This window comes from Scylla paramamosain, chromosome 10, assembly GCF_035594125.1.
Source record: "Scylla paramamosain isolate STU-SP2022 chromosome 10, ASM3559412v1, whole genome shotgun sequence".
Classification (NCBI taxonomy): domain Eukaryota; kingdom Metazoa; phylum Arthropoda; class Malacostraca; order Decapoda; family Portunidae; genus Scylla; species Scylla paramamosain.
The window spans coordinates 1179444-1198746 of NC_087160.1; the positions used below are offsets into that span (position 1 = coordinate 1179444).

General features: G+C 41.5%; 1 long non-coding RNA gene across 1 annotated transcript; it reads right to left on the bottom strand.

The window, feature by feature from the left end:
- Positions 1-11200: 11200 nt before the first annotated feature.
- Positions 11201-16513, bottom strand: LOC135104039 (uncharacterized). The gene is made up of 3 exons (XR_010270280.1): positions 16458-16513; positions 15113-15273; positions 11201-12337 (listed from the first exon to the last, which is right to left on the bottom strand). It is a non-coding gene; the product is annotated as an uncharacterized LOC135104039 (long non-coding RNA).
- Between the last annotated feature and the right edge of the window lie 2790 nt (positions 16514-19303).

Genomic DNA, 19303 nt, shown 5'->3' on the forward strand with positions numbered 1-19303 from the left:
TGTGTGTGTGTGTGTGTGTGTGTGTGTGTGTGTGTGTGTGTGTGTGTGTGTGTGTGTGTGTGTGTGTGTGTGTGTGTGTGTGTGTGTGTGTGTGTGTGTGTGTGTGTGTGTGTGTGTGTGTGTGTGTGTGTGTGTGTGTGTGTCCCCTCAGCTTCTATTACCCAGGGAATCATCTTCAGTGTTTATAAGCCACAGTCACGTCAGGTCAGGTTAGATTAGGTCATGTCAGTGTTGTCGCTTGCAAAACAACACATTATGACTCCCCTACTCCTCCTCCTCCTCCTTCTCCTCCTCCTCCCCCTCCTCCTCCTCCTCTTCCCCACCTCAGGACGGAACCCAAAACCTTCCTCCGTCCCAATTTACACCATCCATCAGATCCGACTTGTGTTTCTTGTCGTAATCCATCACTGCTTGTTTGAGTTGTCCGTTGTTCCTCTCTTCCGCCCTTCCCTCCTCCTCTCCTCTGTCCCTTCCTTCCCTCCTCTCGATCTCTTCCCCTTCCTTTCCCTTCCTCTTCTTCCGCTCTCTACGTCTTCCTCTTCTTTCTTTCATCCTTATCCCTTCCTTCCTTCCTTCCTTTTCTTCCAGGCTCTTCTTTCTTTTTATTTATCGTCTGTTCGCCTCCCTTTCCTCTTTTTGTAGTCTTTTCTTCCCTTCATCTATTCTCTGTTCACTTGTCTCTTCTCTTCCGTTCTCTCCTTCCCTCTTCCTGTCTTCTATCCCTCCCTCCTTTCTTACGGTCTCTCTTCGCGTATCCTCTCTCTCTCTCTCTCTCTCTCTCTCTCTCTCTCTCTCTCTCTCTCTCTCTCTCTCTCTCTCTCTCTCTCTCTCTCTCTCTCCCATCCCTTCTGCAGGAACACGTGCGGGGAAAAAGTATATATAAAACACGGTGGTGTCACAAACTTTCATCATCTTTCGCCATTACGCAGCGCAGTTTAGTGTGGAAAGAAGAGTGTGTGTGTATGTGTGTGTGTGGGTGGGTGGGTGGGTGGGTGGGTGTGTGTGTGTGTGACTTCTTTGCGTCTCTCTCTCTCTCTCTCTCTCTCTCTCTCTCTCTCTCTCTCTCTCTCTCTCTCTCTCTCTCTCTCTCTCTCTCTCTCTCTCTCTCATATGTATTTTACTTAATGATAGAGCGGAATGTCACACACACACACACACACACACACACACACACACACACACACACACACACACACACACACACACACACCCTCCAGAGACTGACCAAGCGACAGACAGGTAGACATACAGACAGGCAGACACAATACACCCAGACAGACAGTACATACTAACAAACAGTATACACTGAAAGACAATGCACACAAACGAACAAACAAACATACTGACTGACTGGCTGACTGACTGAGACATACATATTTGCAAAGAAAACGTATAAAAAAGTGAAAATGCTGGTTCAAGGCCACAGGTAAGAGCAGGTAATGCAGAGACATGAGAGTGTGGGGGAGGCACGTCAAGTAAGAAGGAAGAGGATCTAGGGAATAAAGGAAGGAAGGAAGGAAGGAAGGAAGGAAGGAAGGAAGGAAGGAAGGAAGGAAGGAAGGAAGGAAGGAAGGAAGGAAGGAAGGAAGGAAGGAAGGAAGGAAGGAAGACGAGAGAGAGAGAGAGAGAGAGAGAGAGAGAGAGAGAGAGAGAGAGAGAGAGAGAGAGAGAGAGAGAGAGAGAGGTACTGACAATGGGAAAAGGTAAGACTAAGCTTCACCTAAAAAATAACACTGTAGAATTATGTCCTTGAATCGAGAATATACAAAAGCGATGGTTTCCCTAATTTCACCGCCGGGAGAGTATGAAAGGACTCATTTTACGGCTTTCGGGCGATAAAGAGGCTTGTTTTTCCTTAGAGAGAGATAGGGAGAGCTATTACAGCATGGGTTTTCGGTCTTATGTAACTAAAAGCATTCTTAGAGGAACAAGTGGTTTTCTCTCTCTCTCTCTCTCTCTCTCTCTCTCTCTCTCTCTCTCTCTCTCTCTCTCTCTCTCTCTCTCTCTCTCTCTCTCTCGTTATCTATTACTTTTTTATGGTTATTATTTTTTTTATCAATATGGTTATCACTATCACCACCACCACCGCCACCACCACCAACACATTCCCACAGCCACTAACATCACGCCATTCATCGCTCACTCACTGCCTTTCATTCAAGCTGAAGACTCGAAAATAAAGAGAGAAAACAATTAACTCAAACCTACAGTAAAAATACGAATACTGCAGAGTGAAAAGGGTACGAAGAAAATGTGATGGAAGTAGGAAGGAAAATAAATCATTGAGTATAGAGTCGCGTAATATGAGACACGGTGAGGTGAATTCAAAGCTCATATTCACGTTTTATTTCCCTCTTTCCCTCTCTCACCCTGAGGCACCAGTGGGAAAAAAAAATAAATAAAATAAAAATAAATTACGTCAGAACTGTAAACACAACTTCAAACAGCGGAATATGCTCTCTCTCTCTCTCTCTCTCTCTCTCTCTCTCTCTCTCTCTCTCTCTCTCTCTCTCTCTCTCTCTCTCTCTCTCTCTCTCTCCAGCGTCTCCTTTATTTTCTCTTTTCCTCCCTTGCAACGTTTTCTTTTATTCTATCCTATTTTTATTTTTCCTCTCTCTCTCTCTCTCTCTCTCTCTCTCTCTCTCTCTCTCTCTCTCTCTCTCTCTCTCTCTCTCTCTCTTTTCTTTAACCCTCTTCCTTTTCACTCTTTTCTCTATGCCTGATGTTCTCTCCCCACCATCTCCTTTCTCTGCTTTACATTTTCATGCTTACGAGACAAAACTAAAAATGGTATTTATTCTCAACAGATTTATTAAACTTTCCACGCTCAACTGGAAATCATTCATTTTTATCCATGACTCTATAATTCCTTTCCCTTTTGTATGTCCAAACGTCCACTTTTCATCGTCTACTCCCCTATAAACCTTTCCCTTTGTATCATAATCTCCAATCCGAGCCTTGAGAATATTAATACCTTATAATTCGTTCGTTCTTTCCCATCTTCGAGAACCGTGTACAAATTTGGTTCGCATAATACAAAAATGATATTGAAACACTAAAAAGGGTATAACGTAGATTACCTGAAATGATCCCCAGTGTATGGAATTTTGAATTTTACGTTAAGAATAAGCACAACGATGCAGATTTACCCAGCCTTTCAAAAGTAAAGATGCGGAGTGATGTAATTGAATTTAATAGAAGCATTTTTTTTTTTTTTTTGAGATAGCAAGGTGGACTGTTACTGAACACATCGATCAAATAAAATGAAATAAAGAAATAAATCAAATAAATCGATCAAATAAAAGGAAATATTATATGATAGTGGAAATAGGTATGTTTTATATAATACGAGTACACGGACTGCCATGGGTAGGCGTGATGGCTTCATGCAGCTTCCTTCATCATCATCATCATCATCATCATCATCATCATCCCTGCCTGCTTCTGTATTTCTACCTTCTACCTTCCTATGACTTGAATTCCTTGAAGAGGGAGATTTCAAGACACTTATCCTTTAAATTTTGATTCCCGCTGTGGACACTAATCGGGGAAGGCATCTCCGTGGGCATTTTTTTTTATTTATTTTTTGTTTTTATTGGATTTTTGTGTTCCCTGGCCGGTGTCCCTCCTACATTAATAAGATAAAATAATAATAATGATGCTGATGGTAATAATAATAATAATAATAATAATAATAATAATAATAATAATAATAATAATAATAATAATAATAATAATAATGATAATAATAATAATAATAATAATAATAATGGAATTTTACATAACGAACATTTTTTTTGCAAGTCCCAATTGGCATGTCCCTACACACATAGCACAATGAAATGCCTAAAATAAAATCTAAAAAATTTAAATATAGTGCACGTATGTGACCAAATGAGTATCATAAAAGCATATGCATATTAAAACGGGGAAATTACATATTGAAAATTGTTCATATGTTCTTAAATATATATTAACTAATAAGGAAGCTATTTTCTCATGTTTATATATTCGCCTTAACTTTTAAATCATGTTTATAAGTCACCACATACAACGTGAGGACAAACAGACCTATTATAATTTCTCCTTTCTTTCTGTACCTTTATGTTCCTCCTCCTCCTCCTCCTCCTCCTCCTCTTTCCTGGAAGCCATGGTACCAACTCCCCTTCCATCAACATTGCAAACCGCCTTTCCCCTCTCTCGCTCCCTCACTCTTATCCTTTTCCATTTTCCCTCCCCCTCCCTCTTCCCTCTTCACTCTCAATGATTCGTAATCTCGACTCAGTACTACACAAGTGCTTCAAAATCTTTACGTTACAACTATTTAGTAACTCTCTCTCTCTCTCTCTCTCTCTCTCTCTCTCTCTCTCTCTCTCTCTCTCTCTCTCTCTCTCTCTCTCTCTCTCTCTCTCTCTCTCTCTCTCTCTCTCTCTCCAAAGAAAGTTAACTTAAAATGTCGTTTTCATGAGTCTTAACTTCCTAACCTCTTTCATCACTAGTTATAAATCTTCCCTCAATTTTCCTCTTATTCTCTTCATATTCTTTCCTTTCTTGTCTCCAAACATTCACCTTTCGTCTGAAGTCATGATCTCCACCTCTTGTCATTTCTGCTAACTCCTACACGCGTTTTATCCACTGCCTCCTTCTCCTCCTCCTCCTCGTCCAAATCCTAATCCTTCTCCTCCTTCAGCAAAGTAAGTGACCAAAGCCCTTTCCATCAACATTGCAACCTGCTTCCCCTCTGCTCGTTCCCTCACTCTTACCTCCTTTCCATTTCCTCACGTCTTCCTCCTCTTGCTTCTTCAGCCTAAATGATTCGTACTAGTCTTGTCTCAGTTGTCAATCCGTGATTCCAAATTTTTACTGAGAAATTAACCAAAGAAATTCTCTCTCTCTCTCTCTCTCTCTCTCTCTCTCTCTCTCTCTCTCTCTCTCTCTCTCTCTCTCTCTCTCTCTCTCTCATTTGTCGTAGTTACTATCCTTATTTTCTTGTTTTTGTTTGTCTTCGTTATCTTATTTCATCATTTATTTCATCTTCCTTAACGCATTCATTCCTATACCTTTGATCTTTTGTCCATCTCTCTCTCTCTCTCTCTCTCTCTCTCTCTCTCTCTCTCTCTCTCTCTCTCTCTCTCTCTCTCTCTCTCTCGCTGCACAGGGTCGGTCACGTACAAGACCCCCATTTCACCTCCTCTCTGTAAGTGCAGCATTTCGTGTCCATTATGAGCAGAAAGAAGGCGACAAAGGCAGACAAATGAGACCAAATAGAATCTTGCTCCCTCGTTCTGGCGCCCCGTGGCGATCTGCGGGGGCGAAGGAGTGGAGGAGGCGAAGGAGCGAGGAAGCGTAAGAATGAAGGAATCGTAGGAGTGCTGAGAAGTGAAGGGTTGAGAGAAGGCGGATTAGTAAATGAAGGGGAATGAATGAGTGGAGATTGGCTGTGTTTAAAGAGTGAAGGATTAATAGGATTAATAGGGTTAATGTGTTAATTAAAGGAAGAGTTGATATATGATTAGACAATTTCGTCAATGGGTGGAGAGATGGAAGGCTAATGAGTGAAGGAAAGGAGGGGTGGGTGTGGAGGGAGGGAAGGATTAAGATTATAGTTAACAGGCGAATGAGTAATAGGGATAATGAGTTAAGGGAAGAAATGGTAACAGGCAAAGGGCAGATAAAGTTAATGCATGACAAAAAGAGAGGGTTAAATGGTGAAGGGAAGTTATGAAAAAAGGGTTGATATAATTAATGGGAGAAGGGAAGTTATGGTTAATGGATAAAATATGCTGTTAATGGGTGGAGGGAAGATATGATTAATTGATTTAGATAATGAAGAGTTAATGGATGACAGAGGGAAATGAATATGAGAGAATGAGGATGTGAAAAGTGGAGATCGAAATGTTAAAAGGAAAAGAATGTAATACTGTAAATGGAAATTAAGACTTCATAATATTCTCTCTCTCTCTCTCTCTCTCTCTCTCTCTCTCTCTCTCTCTCTCTCTCTCTCTCTCTCTCTCTCTCTCTCTCTCTCTCTCTCTCTGAAAATGTATCTTTCATTAACATCAACCATTATTTCAGTAACATCCTTCCTTTATTCTTCTTTAGACACTTCTCTCTTTATCATAATTTTGTCAGTTCCTTTCATACATTTACATTTTTATTTTCATTGTATACCCAAAATAATGCACTCTCTCTCTCTCTCTCTCTCTCTCTCTCTCTCTCTCTCTCTCTCTCTCTCTCTCTCTCTCTCTCTCTCCTCTCTCTCTCTCTCTCTCTCTCTCTCTCTCTCCATAAGCACCCTCCATTACCTCTCAGCCGAGGAAGCGTCTTAGTGAGGCTCCGTCAAGCTGCTCTCACTGCATTGTTCACCAGTCTTCTCCATTAGCATACGGGAGTCCGCCATCGAGCCGCTAGCAAACCTACTGCAGCAAGCGCTATCCTCCCAGCCAGCCTCCCAGCACCCGCCCCAACTCTGTGCCACCTCACCACTTGACCTATAAACCACCCAAACTCCCCTGCCTACTAATCAGTCAGCGATGGAGTCAGTTCCTATGTCAGCAACTTAGCATCTCGTCAGTGGAGTGAGTGAGTGGGTGAGTGAGTGGATGGGAGGGTGGGCGGATCGGTGAGTGAGTGTCAGCAACTTAACCATCTCGTCGGTGCAAGGTGTGGGTGAGTGAGTGAGTGAGTGAGTGAGTGAGTGAGTGAGTGAGTGAGTGAGTGTGAGTGAGTGAGTGAATTATCTCGTTCTCTACTTATCCAATGTGTCTATCAGTTAGTTATTCTAGCAGCAAGGTAACAAATATGGCAAGCTTCTTTTGTTTAACTTGACAGGAAAAACGTATTCTGCAATGCCAGTGAGTACTAATTCGAAGGATATCTTGCATGAATAAACGTTAGTGTTGCACGCACACACACACACACACCACACACACACACACACACACACACACACACACACACACACACACACACACACACACACACACACACACACACACACACACACACACGTTCCCAATATCGATGAAGACAGTACGAACTCCAATATAGCACCCAAGATGAGGAGGCGATGACTGATCTGACGCCTGAGGTGAAACCAGAGAGAGAGAGAGAGAGAGAGAGAGAGAGAGAGAGAGAGAGAGAGAGAGAGAGAGAGAGAGAGAGAGAGAGAGAGAGAGAGAGAGAGAGAGAGAGAGAGAGAGAGAGAGAGAGAGAGAGAGAGAGAGAGAGAGAGAGAGAGAGAGAGAGAGAGAGCTAGCACTCCTCTCACAACAAGGACCGCTAGAGCAAAGGAAGTACCGACATAAAACTTTTACAGAAAAATGTCTGGAGAACGTCTTCCTTTCTTTTATGTCCAAGCCACGACTTTCAACTTTCCTATGTTACACTCTTGTCTTCATACTTTGTGCAGCCAGGGCGCTGACTCAACACACACACACACACACACACACACACACACACACACACACACACACACACACACACACACACACACACACACACACCGCTTTACTAGCCAAAATCATCTTCCCTCTTGATCTAAATTAAATTACCAGGACTAAACTTGCAATGGTACTAAGAAAATGATAAGTATTTTATGATTGTGCCCATTTTTTTTTTTTTTCTTTTTTCACCTTTATTTAAAGAACACAAACTTTATGGTGTGTTGCCACTACGTATTTTGTGTTGCACTACGTATTTCATCTTTTTTTAACATATTCGAGTCGGTCTGCACATCATGGGGATAGCAAATGACACCAGAAACGCCAAAGTAGTCATTTCCTAATGTGTCGCTTTTAATTAATTTGTCACTCTCCCGGCGCATAAAAGTACAAGTTTTTTTTTAGTCCAGAAATATTACAAGTGTAATGCGGGGAACATTTAGAAACGAGGAAAAAAATAATAGAAACTAATAGCACCAAAATAAATGACACTACTTTTTCTAAAGGACGTTACAAAATGAACTGACAAGTGAAATTTGTGGTTACTTGTCATTTTTTAAAAGGAAATAATATCCTGCCAGGAGTCAACTAGCTACTAACTCTTCTTCTACGCGCCTATATTAGATGAACATTGGATAAGAAAAGAAATAAATACAAAGTAAAAAAAACAAGAAAAAAGTAAAAATGACAATTAGAAAACAAGGAAGAAAAAAGAAAGAAAACAGAAGACCCAGTACTAGACAGTTGTTTATAGGTACAAGATCACAACATGAGAGAGAGAGAGAGAGAGAGAGGAGAGAGAGAGAGAGAGAGAGGAGAGGAGAGAGAGAGAGAGGAGAGAGAGAGAGAGAGGAGAGAGAGAGAGAGAGAGAGAGAGAGAGAGAGGAGAGAGAGAGACAGAGAGACAGAGAGAGAGAGAGAGAGAGAGAGAGAGAGAGAGAGAGAGAGAGAGAGAGAGAGAGAGAGAGAGAGAGAGAGAGAGAGAGAGAGAGAGAGAGAGAGAGATACGGACAAAAGATCAAAGGTACAGGAATGAATTTAAGGGAGAGGATAAAGTATAAATTAAAAATAATGGTTGATGTTAATGCAAGATACATTTCCTGAGAGAGAGAGAGAGAGAGAGAGAGAGAGAGAGAGAGAGAGAGAGAGAGAGAGAGAGAGAGAGAGAGAGAGAGAGACGAGAGAGAGAGAGAGAGAGAGAGAGAGAGAGAGAGAGAGAGAGAGAGAGAGAGAGAGAGAGAGAATCGCACCACCTCTCTGTCTGATCAGATTTCATGCGGTTATTCCCAGCAAACAGCGCCTTTGCAACACACGACACACAACGTCCGTGCAACACATCACTGTGGATCGCACCAGCCAGAGCTCCTGACGCGCTATCGGAGAACGGCTGTCCATAAAAGAGTGATTTGTGCCGAGCGACGCGAGGATCATGGGCTTCATTAATCGGAGGAATGTCACGCCCTCTAGCCAGCCACTCCCTGCCTTCATTACCTTGGCGCTGGAGGAATGCAACGCTGAGATACAAGGAACAGATGCGTAAGTGCTAAAACAGGGCTAACAAGGAATGAAGAGCAGTGGTCGGATTAGCGAGGAATAATGAAGATGCATAAATACGTGATGGAAATGAGAAAAAAGGAGAGGAAAAGAGGTTATAAGAAACTGACATAAAAAAAGAGAACAGCTGGCAGGGAATGAAGACGAGTGAATGAATAAACGAGGAATAACGCAGATGTACAAATAAGTGATGGAGAGAAAAAGAGCTACAGAAAACTGACGCCCAAGTAGTAAAACAGAACAAACAAAAAATGAAGACGAGTGATCGAACAAAAAAGGAATAACGAAGATGCAAACATTAACTGAAGTAAGAGAGGAAAATGCGAGGAAAAGGAAAGTGAATGAAGAATTTGAGCAACAAAGAGGATAACGTTAATTAAAGACATTCCCTGATTACTGAGAGAATGAGGACTAGTATTAAGCGCTAGAATAAATAAAGCATAGCGATGATACACTAATGAATGCTGGGAGAGGAAAAGAAGAGTGTATTACGATTCTACGCAGCTTAGTGAGAAGCATACAGAGAATAACAAGCTATAACATTCAATCTGATTTCGCAACAAGATCACCACACAAACGTTTCCCTTCGCGTCCTGAACCTCTTACACACCAAGCCCTGTATTCTTAACGTTTTGGTCTCTCATAAGCACTATTTATGAAGCCACAATGGTATTATGTCAGGCTCCCATGGGTGTTCTTTGCAATTGATGCTTCAGAAACCTTGTCACACCATCACTGGAATTATGAACACACCCTTGAAAGCCGCAATAATCCCTTTATTTCTGTTAAATATAGCGATACCAAGAGCTAAACTGCTTATAAATACGAGTTCAAGATTTATACAAAGCTGCGTCAACTTATACACTGTCTATCGTCTCTGGAGATATGCAAATGTATGAGGCTTCTGACAAGAAACTCCACGTCGACAGTCTCTCATAACTGGGTGCTTTTTCTTCTTAGTTTTGATGCGCAACTCAAGTCACCAGTAACAAGAAGCCTAACAAGAATCTCAGTGTGACTTGGAAGATAAAACAGTGACAATATTAGGTAACCATGGATGATAACGGAACCAATGAAAGGAAATACTCCTGACAACACCACGGATGCCACCACAGCCACCTGGAGCGGCTCTGAACGCAACTGTAATAACTATGACTGACTGCCATGTAACACTAAAAGATTTCCGTGACATAAAATCCTGTCTTATGTCATTCTTAATCTGCCAAGGTGACAAAAACAAAGCAAAATGAGATAGAAAATTAAATAAATAAATAAATAAGCTCCTATAAGTACGTATTACTACTACTACTACTACTATAATAATAATAATATAATAATAATAATAATAATAATAATAATAATAATAATAATAATAATGCATGTAAGTAGAGGATATTTAGCTGCTTGGGATCGGATATTCGGACTTAAGCGTTTCCTCGTCACACTGTTTCACTTATTCCTGCTGAGTGACAAGCTAGAAATACCGGAATGAGAGAAGAAGAAATGTACCGGCGTGGTATCTTTTTTTAACGGAACACTCGTAAAATTATGCTACACGTCATGTGATATACATACGTATTGATTCCGTTGTTACAAAGACGATGAAATAAAATTAATGGTGAAAGTAGGCAAAATTAATCAGTGTGCTGCATATCCGTGCTAACTCAGATACGGAAAAAAAGAAATAAGTAAATAAAATAAAGTGATTGAAGGTAGAAAAAAAAAAATCATCGCTATAGTATATTCGTATCAATTAACTCTTAGATATATATACCATCTCTTCAAAATCATAATAAGGTAAACCATAGATATTTCATACGGGGACAGTCACGTGTAGGCCTGACGGCTTCTTGCAGCTTCTCTTACTTTGCTTATTCCAATGATAACTAAACCATAGATGTAATAGTGCAAATAATACAAAAAAATACTCCATGACGGTATAGGAAATGCAGTTGCGTGGCAGCTATTTACAGTACACAATAATGAAACCAACATTCTCCCTCTCTCCCTCCCTCCTTCCCTTAGTTCCTCCCTCTCTCCATCCCTACCTCCCTTCCTTCCTCCCTCTCTCGCTCCCTCTCTCTCCCTCCTTCCCCTCCTCCCCACCCACATCAGACCACCAAACCCGCCACTCCCTCGCAGTGACATCGCTGGAACTGTTTACACGGCAGCAAATTTATGTTGTCAAGCGAGAGGCAGTAAACAAATGTCAGAGGAGTTTTATGCAATGTGCAAAAGCGAGTTTCAGCACACTAGTTATAGGGAAATACATTACAGCTATATATTAACATGAGCAAGTGCTGGTTACTGTTACGGACACATGCTGATGATGAGTTCTGGGGACGGTAGTGTGAAGATGAGTCAAGGGGTCCTAAAGGGTGACCATCTAAGCCTGCAGGTGTTGGTCTACAGATGCTACAGACCGAAAACAAAGGACCAAAAAAATAAATACATAACTAAGTAACTAAGTACACAGATTAATAAACTGAATCAATCAATCGATAAACTAATTAATAAATGGTTAAATTATTAATAAACAAATACATGAATAACTAAATGACCAAATGTATACATTCACAAATTACATGAATAAAAATTAATGAATAGACAGGTTGGAAGTTCAAGAGAAGTACACAAATACATTAAACTCACATTAGTACTATAAGCAACACTAACATGACACTACATGCTTAAGATGAAAAAAAAGCAATCAACAAATATAAAAAGCCAAAATAAATAAACAGATTAATAAATAAAACACACCATTAATACAAACATTACTCATTTTAACGCACCAATGAGACCAATTTTTTTCCAGACCAATTGCACTAAAGGCCCTGCAATGAAATATTATTAGTGACGAATTGTAACTGTGCACCATTCACACCAACAACCGTCACATTTATTAGTGTTTATATTAGAAAGCCGCTGCTAAAGCCCACAGTTATTGAACCCCTCAGATGGAAGAACAATTCCCGCCATCACACCGCTACAGGTACACATGACGGGACATTACAGGTGATGGGAGGACCACCTGGAGTAATGGTAACCAGACTTTTGTGGATGAACACTGAAATGACGACTGTTCGACTAATGCCGTGTACAACGCTTATGAATTGGCTATGTTGTTGTTGTTGTTGTTGTTGTTGTTGTTGTTGTTGTTGTTGTTGTTGTTGTTGTTGTTGTTGTTGTTGTTGGTGGTGGTGTGGTGGTGCTGCTGCTGCTGCTGCTGCTGCTGCTGCTGCTGTAATTGTTGTTGTTGTTGTTGTGGCTGTGGTAGTAGTAGTAGTAGTAGTAGTAGTAGTAGTAGTAATAGTAGTAGCAGTAGTAGTAGCTGTAAACTGTAATAGTAATTATTATTAGTTGTAGTTAGTAGTAGTAATAGCAGTAGTAGTAGTAGTAGTAGTAGTAGTAGTAGTAGTAGTAGTAGTAGTAGTAGTAGTAGTAGTAGTAGTAGTAGTAGTAGTAGTAGTAGTAGTAGGTAGTGTTAACATGAGGACTGTTATACTAAAAAAAAAAAAAAAAAAAAAAGCCAAGTGTTCTCAGTCAGATACATGCAGAATGACGAACTGAATGCATCATGCCACTAAGTCTTGTGTAATCCCTGCCATCCTTCACTGCACCACACCACCACCAACACGCTTCTCCTGCACACCTACACAGGCAACACGCAAGAATTCAAAGCTGATTATCCTCATCCATTTTACTGACAGCTTACTAACTTGAAGAATAAGAAATAGGAATGTTAGTTCGTCCTTAAACTGAATAAGAATAGGAAGGTCTGCGTGTCTTGACTCAATCGGGGTCCTCATGGCAACAGAGCAGAGGGGAGGGCACCGCGGCACCTGGCACGCGGCGGGTTGTCTCGCAATATTGCACAACTTAAATGGGTTCACATTAGCCGCGGTAATTAATCAGTGGAAGGCGCCGCCAGGTGAGCAGCGGCGACAATTACGTGGCGGTGTTATGAGCACGTGAGGAAGCGCGGCCTGTTTGGAGGTGTGTGTGTTAGGGAGATGGGGGGAGAAGGGGGTTGGTGGGGGAAGGGTGGGTTTGTGCGTGGGTGAGTGGATTGTTGACCTAGTGTGTGTGTGTGTGTGTGTGTGTGTGTGTGTGTGTGTGTGTGTGTGTGTGTGTGTGTGTGTGTGTGTGTGTGTGTGTGTGTGTGTGTGTGTGTGTGTGTGTGTGTGTGTGTGTGTGTGTGTGTGTGTGTGTGTGTGTGTGTGTGTGTGTGTGTGTGTGTGTGTGATGTGGGTAATATGCATAGGTTAGATTGGAATAGGTTAGGTTGAGAGAGAGAGAGAGAGAGAGAGAGAGAGAGAGAGAGAGAGAGAGAGAGAGAGAGAGAGAGAGAGAGAGGAGAGAGAGAGAGAGAGAGAGAGAGAGAGAGAGAGAGAGATAATCGAGCAGTGTATGGAGCAGTTACCGGCAGCCTCATGCACGTTGCGGGTAGTTCCCTTAACGGGCTCAGTCTGTCAGGCAGGCGTGTGGTGCTCACAGCGCTGGTTAGATGGTTAAAGGATTTCAGGTGCAGTGTCCAACTGTTTATATATATATATATATATATATATATATATATATATATATATATATATATATATATATATATATATATATATATATATATATATATATATATAACCTCAACAAAGCGTCGAGCAAGGATGTAACTTCAGCAGTGGATGTTTGAGACCCAGAACTAATTGGTGAAATCATGCTTTAGTTCCAAATGTGGATGATTAAGGCATTTATAAGAGTAAATTTATGGTACACTAAGCTAAAATATTCAGGGGCAGGTAGCGAGGCTAACTGGTGTCACGATACATGCCCGGCCTACCATTCTGGTCGTGACGCTGGTGTGACGCTTAACTATGACGTAGAAGTAATCACTGACCAAACTAGCAGTTCTGTCTTTACGTAAGCTGATTCAGATCCAATGCCGCAGGGTTACTCGTATTTCTGAGCTGCGCCTGATTTTGGGAGTGACTGTACATCCCTCCAGGCTTCCTATTAGTGCATAGTATATATATCGCCCTCTCATTAATATCGTGACGTCGATATGACGCATTAACTTTTGAAGAGTAGTAGTAATCACTGTCTCAGCCGAGACCACTGGGTCGGTGATTACTACCGCGTCATAGCTAAACGCCACACCGACTTAACGATATGAATGGTGGTCGTAGCTAACCTCGCTACGTGCCTCTGAATATTTCAGATTAGTTTTATCATAAATCTATTCTTATCAATACCTCAGTAGTCACGTTTGGCACAAAAGCACAATTTTGCCAATTAGATCCGGGTCTCAAACATCCACTGCCAAAGTTACATCCTTGCCCGACGCTTTATTGAGATGTCTTTAAAAAGAAAAAAAAAGTTGGACTGCCACTGAAATGCTTGGTAAGTGGTTAGGTGGTTTAGTGGTTAGGCTGGGCAGTTCTCGTCGTCCAGCAGCCACCTGCGGGCATGGTCTGCCTGCCGAGTTGCTCGTCAATGCTGCACTAGTTTCCATTGGGTCTCGATACTCAGAATCCCGTTCATAAGTTTGGCAATTTATCTGCTTCCCTTAACCAGTCTTGTTAGGTAAACGGGATTATACGTATAATATACGTATAATTCCCCTATCAGACCAGCAAACAAGCACTTTCGATGGTTTGTGCGTGACGTCACTTCCGCCCGCGTCCGCCACTCACGTGTGTCAGAAGGGATTTCGCACTAATGTTTGCACACACACACACACACACATACACACAGTGAGGAGGGTCAGACATGAGTGCACGCCACGGCTCTGCGTGAAGCGAAGATGCGGGGTTCTAAGGCAGAGAACACCAGTCCGCCCTACAAACTCCCTCCCTTTTCCCTCCACCAACCCACCTCTGCACCCATATCACCACTCCACCACCTTGTACCTCGCACCCAACAAACTCCACCAGCCTCGTGCAATGCTGACCTAATACAGAGAAGATTATCCACTTAACAGACAAGAGAAACATAAAACAGATCCCTATCCGCCCAGCTCGCCAGTACCCAGCGCCATTAGACACCTGCAATGGCTCCTCAAATTGTGTTCCCGTATCTTTTTCCCTCCTGCTCCTCACACAACATAACAGGGACTCTACCTTGCCTGCGATGCGTTGTCGAGGTGCTGGGCGACGCTGTGTAGTAACGGATGGACGGACACACAACGATGGTGGGTGATAATGGGTGATGAAGGCAGGATGCCGCGCAAACACAGGCACAGCGATCGAGGAAGAGGTGGAAGATGGCGCTGGTGGCGGTACTGTGGGAGAAACAAAATATAATCGCTTTCATTCTATGTCTGTAGTTTAAGCTGTATAGTATGGTATTGGTTTTTGTTTCTTCTTAGTTAATATTTTTGTGTATTATTTTAATCTCTAACGAAGCTACTATGGCGTGCGGGAGGAAATATAAATGCGTGTTTTGTTCTGCGCATTTCCGAGTCTTTATTTTCGCGTCAGGTAAGTTCCCTTCACCAGTGTCTGAGCTGGCCACGTATTCTCGAAGGTCTTTGTTCTCTCATAAGGAGTATTTTCAGAAGACACAAGGATTATTTTTCAGGGTCTCACAGTTACCATCCCAGAAGAAAGCATAGAATCTTTATCAAACTATCATAACTATCATAAAAACGCTTCTGAAGATCACAATACCTTCCAGAACAGGTTATTAACAGAAGAAATAAGACGGCGAGATGTTAGAGAAGACGATACCTGGATACGAAAAACACCCAAGATACAGCTTTCCACGCCCACACAGGGGGTGTATGTGGGAGTGTGTACGTAACAATATCTATCACAGGAAGTGGTGTAGGATCGCAGTCTCCTTCATAGCACTTAGATTAATGTAAGAATGAGTGAAGAGAGCCAAGGGAAATACTAAAGGAGGTTTTATCTTATATATGTAATGTGAGGGTATACGGAAGATAAGGAGAATGGTGCTATGTATGAGTGTGATGTGCTGTTGAGAGGGTATACTAATAACAATACAAGATTATAACGATACTAAAAATATAATTAATGGTAGATTTGAATTTTTGAGAATGGAAGAGAAAAAGATTAATTTGAAGCCAATGAAAGAAAACAAATAACACAAATAAATGAAAGCACAATTAAAACCAATCTAAAGTCTAGCTGGAGATATGAACTCGTCGTAGGAAGATGAATAAACATTTATCATAAGACTGACGTTAAAACAATGCCTCATATGAATTAAACAAAAATAAACGCAGGCTGACACTCGTGACCCTTGTGCCTGTGTAGTGAAGGAAGTGGTGACGCACGCCTCTCAAGTACGCATCGAGAGACCTCCTGGTACGGATCTCCTCAAATGATGAAGACCTAATTAGTCCTAACACATTCCCCGGCTACTTGGAAACGACATTCTGATATAGGTGAGAGCGAGGAGAGAACACGCTACACTCTCTACCCAAGCCACTATCACACTCACCGGGCCACCCTCACGCTACCCAAGCCATCATCACACTCCCAGGCCACTCTCACTGTACAGTGTTGCCACTCCTTGTGTTTTTTCTACTAGATCTAGTATTTTTTGCTTCGATCTTGGAGTCTCGTTTTTTCCTTAGAATCCAACAAATCTTGTAGTTTTCATTAGAAAGAAAAAAGAAAGTGACAATGATTATTGCTACCTAATTAGATCTATCCAAGTCTGCCTTAATACGAATCCCATGCTCCCCGTTTTATTTGGCGTTTGTTTACGTATGTTGGACACGATACGTTCGCGTCACCTCGCGGTCAGTCCGACTAGTACCAGAACTTTCCTCAGTTGAACTGTTGAATTAGGTTCCCTCAGTTTGGTTTTGGATACATCGCGGTGATAAAATGAGTAGACTGATAAGTTGTTGAGTCAATGAGTGATTCTGAGAACCTCATTGCAAGCTGCAGTGGAGATAGTACGTCAGTAAATCATAACTTTGTCCTTATCTTAACTTGCTGCGGATCATTACTACAACTCTTCGTGTGTTCTGTATCAGTATGTATTCTGTAGTAGTAATTTTGATCATGGAGTATACAAAGATAGCGAAGAAAATGACTGAAAAAAAAAGTTTATTGGAAAAGTAGGTATAGCGGATTTGTCACACACACACACACACACACACACACACACAACAACAATAACAACAACAACAGCAACAACAACAACAACAACAACTACTACTACTGCTATTTATACTTGTACTACAATTATGCTGTTGCTGCTGCTGTTACTACTACTACTACTACTACTACTACCACCATCACTACTACTACTACTACTACTACTACTACTACTACTACTACTGCAACTATAACAATACTACAACCACCACTACCACAACAACAACACCACAACCACCACCAACACTACTACCACCATAACCTCCCCCACCACCATCACCACGACCACCGTTTCTAGCTTCCAGGCCAAGCAAGTGATGAGGGAGCAATAACCTTGACCAGGGAATGACGTCAAGCAGTAACCAATCAGCAAAGGGTTCCCTGCCTTGCGATGGGTGACGTCACTGAAGCTACTGCGTCACTGCCTCAGGCCACGTGTGGAAAGAAGGTAGAAGAGTGACCTTTAAATGTGAAAACCGTGCCTGATAATGATGATGATGGTGGTAGTGATGGTAGTAGTGATGGTGGTGATGATGATGGTTGTAACGTGATAATAAGAGCAGAGAGAGAGAGAGAGAGAGAGAGAGAGAGAGAGAGAGAGAGAGAGAGAGAGAGAGAGAGAATCATTTCCTGTAAGCAGGTGTAAAATGTGTTCTTATGACAATGTATTCCTGGGACAGTTCATTACCTCCGCTGCATATTTCTATTCCAGTCGCAGGCAATTGTGTCTCTGATGTACTGCTATTGCGTAACTTGCTTGCTACTTGCAGAAAATATTTCCAAGCTGCTCTTTTAATTGACTGAGTATGAAATATGACACATCGACATCAGTTATCATATAACTTAATTTTAGCTACAGATTCACTCTTTTCCACTGCCGTAATAACATACATGAATGAATACATATGCGTAGCTCCTATTAAGATTTCTTAAAGCTTTTAGACGTAAATGTATTGAAGTAGTAGGCGGTGGCAGGCAGCACATTAACACTGTCAATAACAATGCATCACTTTCATTATATTCAGGTGACGTAACAGTCGATCATTATATTCGTCACTACAATATTAAGTTAGTGACGATACTTGATGATATTTGCATCATCAAGCTGTTTCGAATCATTTATTCGTTACTCATCAAATAGAATTAAACTCGTACCTTTGGTACATATGATCGACTAATAGTATTCATGAAGTTTGGAAATCGTCTGTTGCACTAGGCAGGGTAAAGGAGGAAGGCAGCACAGGTTGGCAGCACGTTCAAGGGGCAGACAAGATGGAGTGCTTCGAGCTTAGCAAAAATGGACCGAATCCTCATACATCAGCTCGAAACTCACGTACATAAAACAAGTAGTAGTAGCAGTAGTAGTAATAGTAGTAGTAGTAGTCTGTTGATGTTTTTTTTTTTTTTTTGTCTTTTTTTTCTCTCGTTCTAGTAGAAGTAATAATAGCACTGCTTTTTTTTTCGTTGTTTTTGTTGCTTTTTCGGTGTTGCTGTCGTCGTCATCGTTTTATTATTGTTGCCATCATTATTAGTAGCAGTAGTAGTACTAGCAGTAGTTCTAGTGCTAGTAGTAGTAGTAGTAGTAGTAGTAGTAGTAGTAGTAGTAGTAGTAGTAGTAGTAGTAGTAGTAGCAGCAATCGTCGTAGCAATATCAATAGCAATAATAATTTAGTATCTCCTCTTCATCACCGTTTTAATCTTCTTTGCTTCTGGTTCCATCTCTGTGACGAAGCGAATCCCCTGTTCACCATCACACTTCATACATTTCCTTTTTATTTCTCGCCCCTTCAAAGCATCTGTCCATAACAACAAAATGAGAACTGGAAATGAAAAGTAAACGATGAAAAATGGAAACACAACGGGAAGTGTTTATTCCATCATATCATGCACGAAAAAAAAAAAAAAATACAAGAAATTGACAACATTCAACACTGAGTCGCTTTGTAAGTGGAAGTGAGTCAGTCTCTCTCTCTCTCTCTCTCTCTCTCTCTCTCTCTCTCTCTCTCTCTCTCTTCTACCTTTTTTTTCCTCTCTCTCCCACATTTTCTCTTCCTCTCTTCCCCACTTGCTTCTCCCTCTTCCTCCCACTTCCCCACTTGCTACTCCCTCTTCCTCTTACTTCCTCACTCACTCCACCACCACCCACTACCCGCCCCAATCCGTCCCCCCTCCCCATCT